We start from the raw sequence: 8875 nt of genomic DNA on the forward strand, positions 1-8875 counted from the left end.
TGTGAAGTGCCCACTGGCTCAGCGACCTTTCCTGCCAAGCTCAGGGAAAATGAATGACAGCGAGCTGAACACACAAAAGGCCCTCTCCCACCCCCCATGACGGTGACCCAAAGCCTGCTGGTAGAGGTTCGCTCCCCTGGACCTTGAATGGGATGTGAACTTCCTAATTCCTCTGTGAAAGGGATTACCATTTAAGCAAAGAGCACTTGTCCCTCAGAGGGCTTCGAGGGATCACAGGAGAGAAAACAGTGGTATAAGTGGAGATGGAAGAAAAGATCACAAAAAATAAGCCATTTGCTTGAAAGTTTGGGGGGGAGGACGGGGCTCACTCCTGCATTTTTCAGTTCTGAGACCCAATTTGTAACCACAATAAATATATATGGAGTGAAATCTTTTTACGTGGCCAAATTTCATACCCGACTCCAAAGGGACATTTTTTAAGTGCAGGGAGCTCTGAGAGCACTCATGTGTGTGCTGAATTGGGGCCTTTGGTAGCATTTACTCTTTAAAGGAATTCTATGTTCTTTCTGCATTTTTTTACTACCCCATCTGGCACTGTTCCCTTAACCTCCCTTATATGTCCCTCAGTTGAGCTAAATTCCCTCTTGCTTTGCTAAGCACACCATTCACATCGAGGTGCGTAAGAATCAGGCGTTCAGGACCTTGGCAGTCTGAAAATACACTTGTGGTTTGGATTAATTTTCTCTTTCTATTTTTAATCCTCTTGCATATTTACATAGGACTTCCCTTCTCTGGGGCTCCTATTGCTTCTCAACAATGATTTGTTCTTCTTCCCAGCATCTCCTAGAGGCAGCAAATGGGTACTGCTGTAGCATTCAGGACCAAGGAGAATCCTCCTTTGGACAGCCTGCCCAAGAGCCCTCAGGACAAAGAACCCCTCGCTCATCCTCTCCAGGCAACCCTGGGGGTAGTAGCCTCTTCTTCTGTCTCTACCCATTTCCCTTGTCATCCTGTACTAGGTTACTTTTTAATAACTTCCTGTTTAGGTAATCGGTATCACTTATGACCATCATCTGAGGACAGACAGGACAAGTGAAATCTGTAACAGCCGGTAGGGAATGGGTGTTGTAGTGCTAGAGCAAAGCCCTTTGGAGCCAAGTGGTCACCCTTTAGATGCTGCAGGGGGCAGAAGTCTGGGTCCCAGTGGAGGAGCCAGGACGAATGGGGTAGCTGGTAGCACCCAAGACAGTTCAGGCAGTAGTTCTATGCCTAAGGAGTGCAGAAATATTTTCAACACTTCCAACAACTGGGACTTTGCTTGTGTATGTTGGCTGAATATCAGCCGTACCAAAGAATAAAGCCTGGAATTCTTAGTAGATATACCTTGAGGGAGAACAAAGGTAATTTAATCAGTTGGTTTGCTGTTTTATGCGGGTTGTGAGCAAATTAGAAGGAATCTGACGGAAATTACCCCTTCAAAGAGGATCACGACAGCCTTTCTCGCTCTCTGCAGTTGGCCCGAAAGTCATGTCGATCCTCCTGTGTCTCCTTTAGTTGAGCTCAGATTGGATCTGCTTCCCCTGTCTTTCTCTTTCCTGGGAACACAAGTAACCAACTGAGGGTTAGAAGTAGACGTGGAACGGATAGTGCGGGAAGACTACATACATGCCCTGAGCACATGTCAAGGACGGAGAGGCACTGGAGAAACGTACTTTGCTTTCGGAAACTTCATTTTTGGAGAAGGAGACAGCTCTCAGGACAGCTGCGTGTCCAGGTGTCACTTTACAGAAAACCAGCTGAGCGGAGCCACAGAGACATGGCCGCCACAGACTGTTCTGCCCCCTCCTTGGCAACCACTCCCACAACATACCAAGCGTGGCCCACCCACCCATCCCGCCAGCCCTTCTGGGACCCTTTCTTAAAGGGATTCCAAAGAAGGATCCTTTTGAGGACTTAACTCATTCAGTGAATCTAATCACACTAATCACAACGACCTTGCAATAGCTTAAATACGCCTTGGGTGCCTTCGTTGTTTCAAGTGGTTGTACCACCAGAGTGTCTGCATCTGGCGTCTTCTCTTTATGTAGCTTCATCATTCTCTCACAGGGTTTTTAAAAAGTGAAATTTCAGGGCGCCTGGGTGGCTCGGTCAGCTAAGCGTCTGACTCTTGATTTTGTCTCAGATCGTGATCTCAAGGTTTGAGGGACTGAGCCCTGCTTGGGCTTTGCGCCAACAGTGAGGAGTGTACATGGGATTCTCTCGCCCTCTCTCTGCCCTTCCCTCATGCACATGTGTGTGCGCGCTCTTCCTCAAAAATAAGCATTTTTTTTTAAACGATGAAATCCCACATTTTACTTGTTAGTTGCCCGAAGTATGATATTCTTTCAGAACCTGAGTGAGACCACAATAATTCACTTGGGTGCTCATTATAACTATATAAATATTTCAGTGGGGTCAAGGGAATGATTAACACAGGAGTGTCCAGCTAATGAGCAGGACATTTAAGATTTCCTTTCTCTGGATAGACAGCCAAAACCACCACTGCAAGGGTAGGGTATCATCTTGGGAGCTGACTGCTCACTGTTAGGAGATTGGCATGGGAAAAGTAAATCTGCAAGAAGTCGTTTCCTCCAAATGTAAATTTTAGACTTGACAGACTGTAGCTGCTTTGATAGTATGAGATTCCTCAGAACTCCACATAAAAGTCAGTACTTTTTATGATCTGGTAGAATGTGAAAGAAAATTTGTTTGGCTCTTGGCTTCCTGAGACCAAGATGACAAACAGCACTCCCAGGATTTCATCTCAAAAGTTTTTGAGTCCTTTAAATCAGTGGATGATTGAGCCCAAAACTTATTAGCTAATACCTCAAATTGTTGAAATTTTCATTCTTAATCTCTTCTTGGGGTAATGAGATTCATAGCATTAGGATCTATTGTGTATGTACTTTGAAGCTTCCTTGGTCTTCCTCTACATTCTGGCATTTTGCAAAAAGTACCAGTGCATTCTCTTTAGAATGTTAATAATTCTTCTTCTTCTTCTTCTTCTTCTTCTTCTTCTTCTTCTTCTTCTTCTTCTTCTTCGGAGAGAGAAAGAGAGAGAGAGAGAGAGTGTGTGTGTTTAAGGGAGAGGGACTGAGAGGGAGAGAGAGAGAATCCCAAGCAGGCTCCATGCTGTCAGTCCTAACTTGAGGCAGGGTGTGAACTCACCAACAGTGAAATCATGACCTGAGTTGAAATCAAGACACGGACGCTTAACCAAGTGAGCCACCCAGGTGCCCCAGAATGTTAATACGTCTCTATCATATACTATGTGACACCTTTTTATGTCTAGATTGAGTCTCCTTTTTTTCTTTTTTTTTTTAACTTTTATTCATTTTTTGAGAGACAGAGACAGAGTGTGAGCAGGGGAGGGGCAGAGAGAGAGGGAGACACAGAATCCAAAGCAGGATCCAGGCTCTGAACTGAGAGCACAGAGCCCGACACGGGGCTCGAACTCACGGACCACGAGGCCATGACCTGAGCCAAAGTCGGACACTCAACCAACTGAGCCACCCAGGCATCCCTGGTTTTTTTGTTTTGTTTTTTTTCAATTAGGCCTCCTGTGGCAGCATTTCCATCCTCTACATAATCCTTCAGCTCATTTATATCTTCTTTAATATCCAGCAGCTAGGATTTGCAGTTTCTAGCCTGGAGACCCCCATGGTTTTGTAATGGCAGGATAATGTTTCTTAACCACACTCCTTTCAGAGCTAATCCACACCCCATCAGGGTTAAGGGATGTTACCAGCCTGTCGCATCCTTTTTGACTGTACAAACTCTTAGAGTCTAAACATCACTAATTTGTGGGACTACAAAAGTCACTGTCCTTGGTGTTAACTTGTCCCTTGGTTGCCCATCACTTTATAAATATAATTTTACTTACCTAAAACATCCAGCTTTGTAAGTTTACCCGATTTGTTCCATTTGGATCAGCCCTCACAAATCAGAGATGTTTAATATCACTTTCATTCTTTTCCACATGACACATAAAAATGTTAACTAAGGCTAATCCCTGACTTGGATACCTGTTCTTTCTAATTCATCATCCAGAGAAGTGTCCTTTTTACGTATCTTTCACGTCCTATGTCTTAGGCATGTCCTTGGACATAATCGGGGGAACCTGAGTTATCACTGATATGGGAAAAATCCTGTAATAAACTTTTCACAGAATCTTATTACAAGGTTATTGAAAATCTCAATAATGTCTACTAATTCATTTTCTCACTATTGCTCTTTACCCCTCTAAAAAAATACGGTGTAGAAGTCTGTCTTAATTTTTTGAGAAATATCCATGTATTCCTTTACTACCCCTATATTGTATTTGCCTCTGGGTTCAGTATTTATCTATTTATTTATGTATAAAGTTTATTTATTTATGTTGAGAGAGAGCATGCATGCAGGAGGAGCAGAGAGAGGGGGAGAGAGAGAGGGAGAATCCCAAGCAGACTCTGCACTGTCAGCGTAAAGCCTGATACAGGGCTTGATCTCAGGAACTGTGAGATCATGACCTAAGTTGAAATCAAGTCAGACGCCTAGCCGACCGAGCCACTCAGGCAAGTAATTAATCTTTTAGTCTAGCACTAGCCAACTTACCTGACATGACAATAACCTTCAACGTTTCAGTGCTACAAAACCAAGTTTGCAAATTCTTGCAATTTTTTTTTTTCCTAAAAGGAACACACAGAGAACCTGGTCCAAGTAGCTCATTCTAAGGATGTGGAAACTGAGGCCCAGAAAGCTGAAGCGGCATGATTAAAGTTGCAGAATGAGCTGTCACTAAGATCAGGTTTCTCACTAGCTCTCCAGCACTTTGATCTGCCCATTTGGATTTCAGGGGCCTGTCGTTTACAAGGAAGCATTGTAGCATTCCGACTTGGCATTTCTGACATGTCCCCCATAGGCCAGTTGTCCAGAGAGATGGGTCAGGTATTCAGTCATGTCCAAAGTTAGCCTGTCATATAGCTTCTTCCTGATATTCTAGTAGGCCCTAGAATGGTGACATGACTTGGATTCTACGTTTGGACAGATGATACATAGCAGTTTCTTTATGCATCGAATCATAGTTCTTTATTGACATGTGTTTCTCCTACATTAGATAATAAACACCTTAAGGGCAGTGGTTATTCATGGTGAGTATCTTGGATTACAGGTATTTGGCAAACACTCGAATGACTGAATAATTAAGGGACTTACTGAGGACACAGAGGTAAACAAATTGTAATTATGTGTGTCCTTAACTGTCCCGTAGCCTATTAGGTATAGGCCCCTCAGAAGTGGTATTGGCAATCAGACAGCCAAATGTGAGAAAATTGATCCATGCCTGGCATCATATATGGGGGGGAAAACCCTCCAAATAGATCATAGACCTAAATATAAAGCCTAAAACTATAGCTACCAGAAAAAAAACCTTTGTGGCCCTAGGCTACACGAAGATTTCTTAAGTATGACAGCAAAAGTAGCATAAGAGAAAATGATGATTAAATTGGACCTTATCAAAATTAAAATATCTGCTCTTCAAAAGATTGAGAGAAAAAGGCAAGCCACAGGATGGGAGAAAAATATCTGCAAAGTACATTTCTGATAAAGTCCTTGACTCTAGGATATATAAAGAACTCTCCAAACAATAATTAGAAAGCAAACAACCCAATTTTTTAACTGTCAGAAGATTTAGCAGACTGTTCAGCAAAGAAGAATGTGGATAGGAGATAAGGACACGAAAACATGCCCAGCATCATTAGGTATGAGGGAAATACAAATGACATGCCACAAGCCTGGTATATATAGAATGGTCTGTTAGAATGAATAAAAACAAAACAAAACAAAACAAAACACCACCAACAACAAATTCTTCTACATCCCGGGTTAGATTGCAAAATGGTACAGCCACTTTTGGAAAACATTTGGGTCTTTTATTTACTTATTTAAAAAAATTTTTTTTAACGTTTATTCATTTCTGAGAGACAGAGAGAGACAGGGCGTGAGTGGGGGAGGGGCAGAGAGAGAGCGAGACATAGAATCCGAAGCATGCACCAGGCTCTGAGCTATCAGCACAGAGCCCGACGCAGGGCTAGAACTCACAAACCATGAGATCAGGACCTGAGCTGAAGTCGGACGCTCAACCGACTGAGCCACCCAGGCGCCCCCATTTGAGTTTTTTAAATAAAGCTAAATGTATACCAACCATATGCTCCAGCAATCCCAATCCTGGTTAAAAAAAGAGGGAGACAGAAAGCCTATGTTCACACAATAACCTGTACTGCAACAGGTAGCTTTATTCATAATTGCCCCAAACCGGAAACAATATTCTGCCAAGTGTTCTTCAACCAGTGATTCGATAAACAAACTGGTTCATGCACTCAAGGCAGTACTGATCAGCAACACCAAAGGGCTGATACATGCAACCAAGTGGATGGATCTCAAATGGATTCTGTAAGTGAAAGCATCCAGACTCAAACGGCTAATACTAAGTGATATAGGACATTAAGGAAAAGGTAAAACAATAGAAAACTGATCAGCGGTGGCTGACAAGGGCTGAGAATGGAGGGAGAGGCAGATTACAAAAAGGCACAAAAGCATGTTGGGGGTGACAGAAATGGTTTGTAGGCTGAACCGTGAAGGTAGTTACACGCTGGATGCATGTGTTAAAATTCACGAGGAACTTTCCCCCCAAAAGGTGAATTTTACTCTACATTGTATCATCATAAACTTGACTTCAAAACAGTATTTGGAGGTCTTCCTTTGTTCCCGGCTTCCTAGATTTTGGGAAGTTACTTAAGTGTTACTAAAGTGTTACTTAAGTGTTACTAAAATAGGAACACGAGAACCGGATGGATGTCCCTCCATATACCGCTGACTACCTATTTCAGACTTTGGCAAGACTCTTCGCCAGGCTCATAGTTATTCAAATATCTGTTAAATAATCACTACAGAAACTGTTTATGGTTTGAATAAGGCCAGGTAGTCCACACTTTACCAGAAATACAAATTCTTGTAAAACGTGTCTATTTTTGGTGGCACAAGACCCTAAAATGATTTATACCACCCATTATCCTTAGCTTACAAAGACAAACCTTTAAAGCTACTGATACAGGTTGTAAACAAAAAATGTAGCAAAGATACAGATATCCCTTATATGTCTGATAAGCTTTTTGAATATAGAATGAATGTATGTTGATAAATGGGTAGGAACAATAATGTAAGAACATTAAAAATGTTAGTGTTTATGTCAAAGTGATGAAATTATAGATGATATTTTAAATTTATAAAAACGATAAACATACATGAAAGAAAACTGTATAGTGCAACAGTCTCTCTTTTGGTGTCTTTCGTTACTTTTAATTTCTAAAAGTATAAATGTTTTGAAATCTATTTCCAAAAATAATACACATTGTCCGTGGAGAATATTTTAAAATACTGTAAAACTTGTGTGGGCACCCACATACACAAGTCAATCAGTATCGCCACCTTAAACATTTATTGCACCAAGTTCCACTTTTAAAAAAATATGCAGGGGCGCCTGGGTGGCTCAGTCGGTTAAGCGTCCGACTTCAGCTCAGGTCACAATCTCGCGGTCCGCGAGTTCGAGCTCCGCGTCGGGCTCTGGGCTGATGGCTCAGAGCCTGGAGCTTGCTTCCGATTCTGTGTCTCCCTCTCTCTCTGCCCCTCCCCCGTTCATGCTGTGTCTCTCTCTGTCTCAAAAATAAATAAACGTTAAAAAAACATTAAAAAAAATATGCAGAGTGGGGTGCCCAGGTGGCTCAGTCGCTTAAGCCTCAGACTCTTGGTTTTGGCTCAGGTCATGATTTCACGATTCGTCAGATAGAGAGCCCGGATCTGGCTCTGCGCTGACAGTGGAGAGCATGCTTGGGATCTTCTCTCTCTCCCTCGCTCTCTGCCCCTCCCCTACTTGCACTGTCTCTGTCTCTCTCAAAATAAATGAACTTCAAAAATGCATAGTATATAAGTATTTTCCACATTCTTCTACAAACATGGACTCATCCAACTTTACAACAGGCTCTTTTCCAGTTAATGATATTTATTACCCCAGATTCCTCCTGGTCTGCAACCGCTGATATGGACCCGGCAGCAGGAGACGAATGGTCACTGCTGCAGCCTGATTTGATAAGGGGCCTGCAACTAAGCAGACTGGCTTTTTCCAGTGAAAGTTTTCTAGGCTAATGCAGGAAAAATGTGTAATTGAGATAAATGCTGCCTAATGTTTTCCCAGAGTGTCATCAAGCTTCTTAAAGGCGTGTGTGTGTGTGTGTGTGTGTGTGTGTGTGCGCACGCTGGGGGGGAGGGAAGAGGCTCTTTGCAGTCCCAGACTTACTACCACTGCTTTGCTTCTTATGGAAACCCAGCAGCTGAAAGGTGTCAAGGCATTTGTGAACCACCTGGGGAAGCTCCCTTCATTAAATGCCCTGAGGCTGTTCTATCCGTACCCATCATTCACTGCGGGGGCCTCTGAGCCCCCCCCCCCCCCCACCAAAGGGAGCTATTCACAAAGCTGCCACCCAGCAAGGACATCCCAGGCCACCTTGCTCCTTGGTTCTCAGAGCCAGCAAAGTATCGGGCAGTGAGTATGGAAACCACCCAGCATCACACATCTGACTTTCAGGGTTCCTAACCTCTCCCGCCTGAGTAGTCTGAGCACTCTGCCCAGCAAGGCGGCCCTGGAGAGGACCTGCCTGGGAAGGAGCTAGCCTGAGCAGTGACATGCTCAGATGGTCCTTTAAGCAGGTGCATGGTCTGAGCTACGCTTTAACCTAACAGCTGCGTGCAGGACACATTGGAGCCAAAAGGGCTTTGAGGAAGGGGACCCTGGGTGGGCCCTGGAACAATCCAGTCAGAGGTTTAGGGCAGATTACTTCAGAAG

This window comes from Panthera tigris, chromosome C2, assembly GCF_018350195.1.
Source record: "Panthera tigris isolate Pti1 chromosome C2, P.tigris_Pti1_mat1.1, whole genome shotgun sequence".
Taxonomy (NCBI): domain Eukaryota; kingdom Metazoa; phylum Chordata; class Mammalia; order Carnivora; family Felidae; genus Panthera; species Panthera tigris.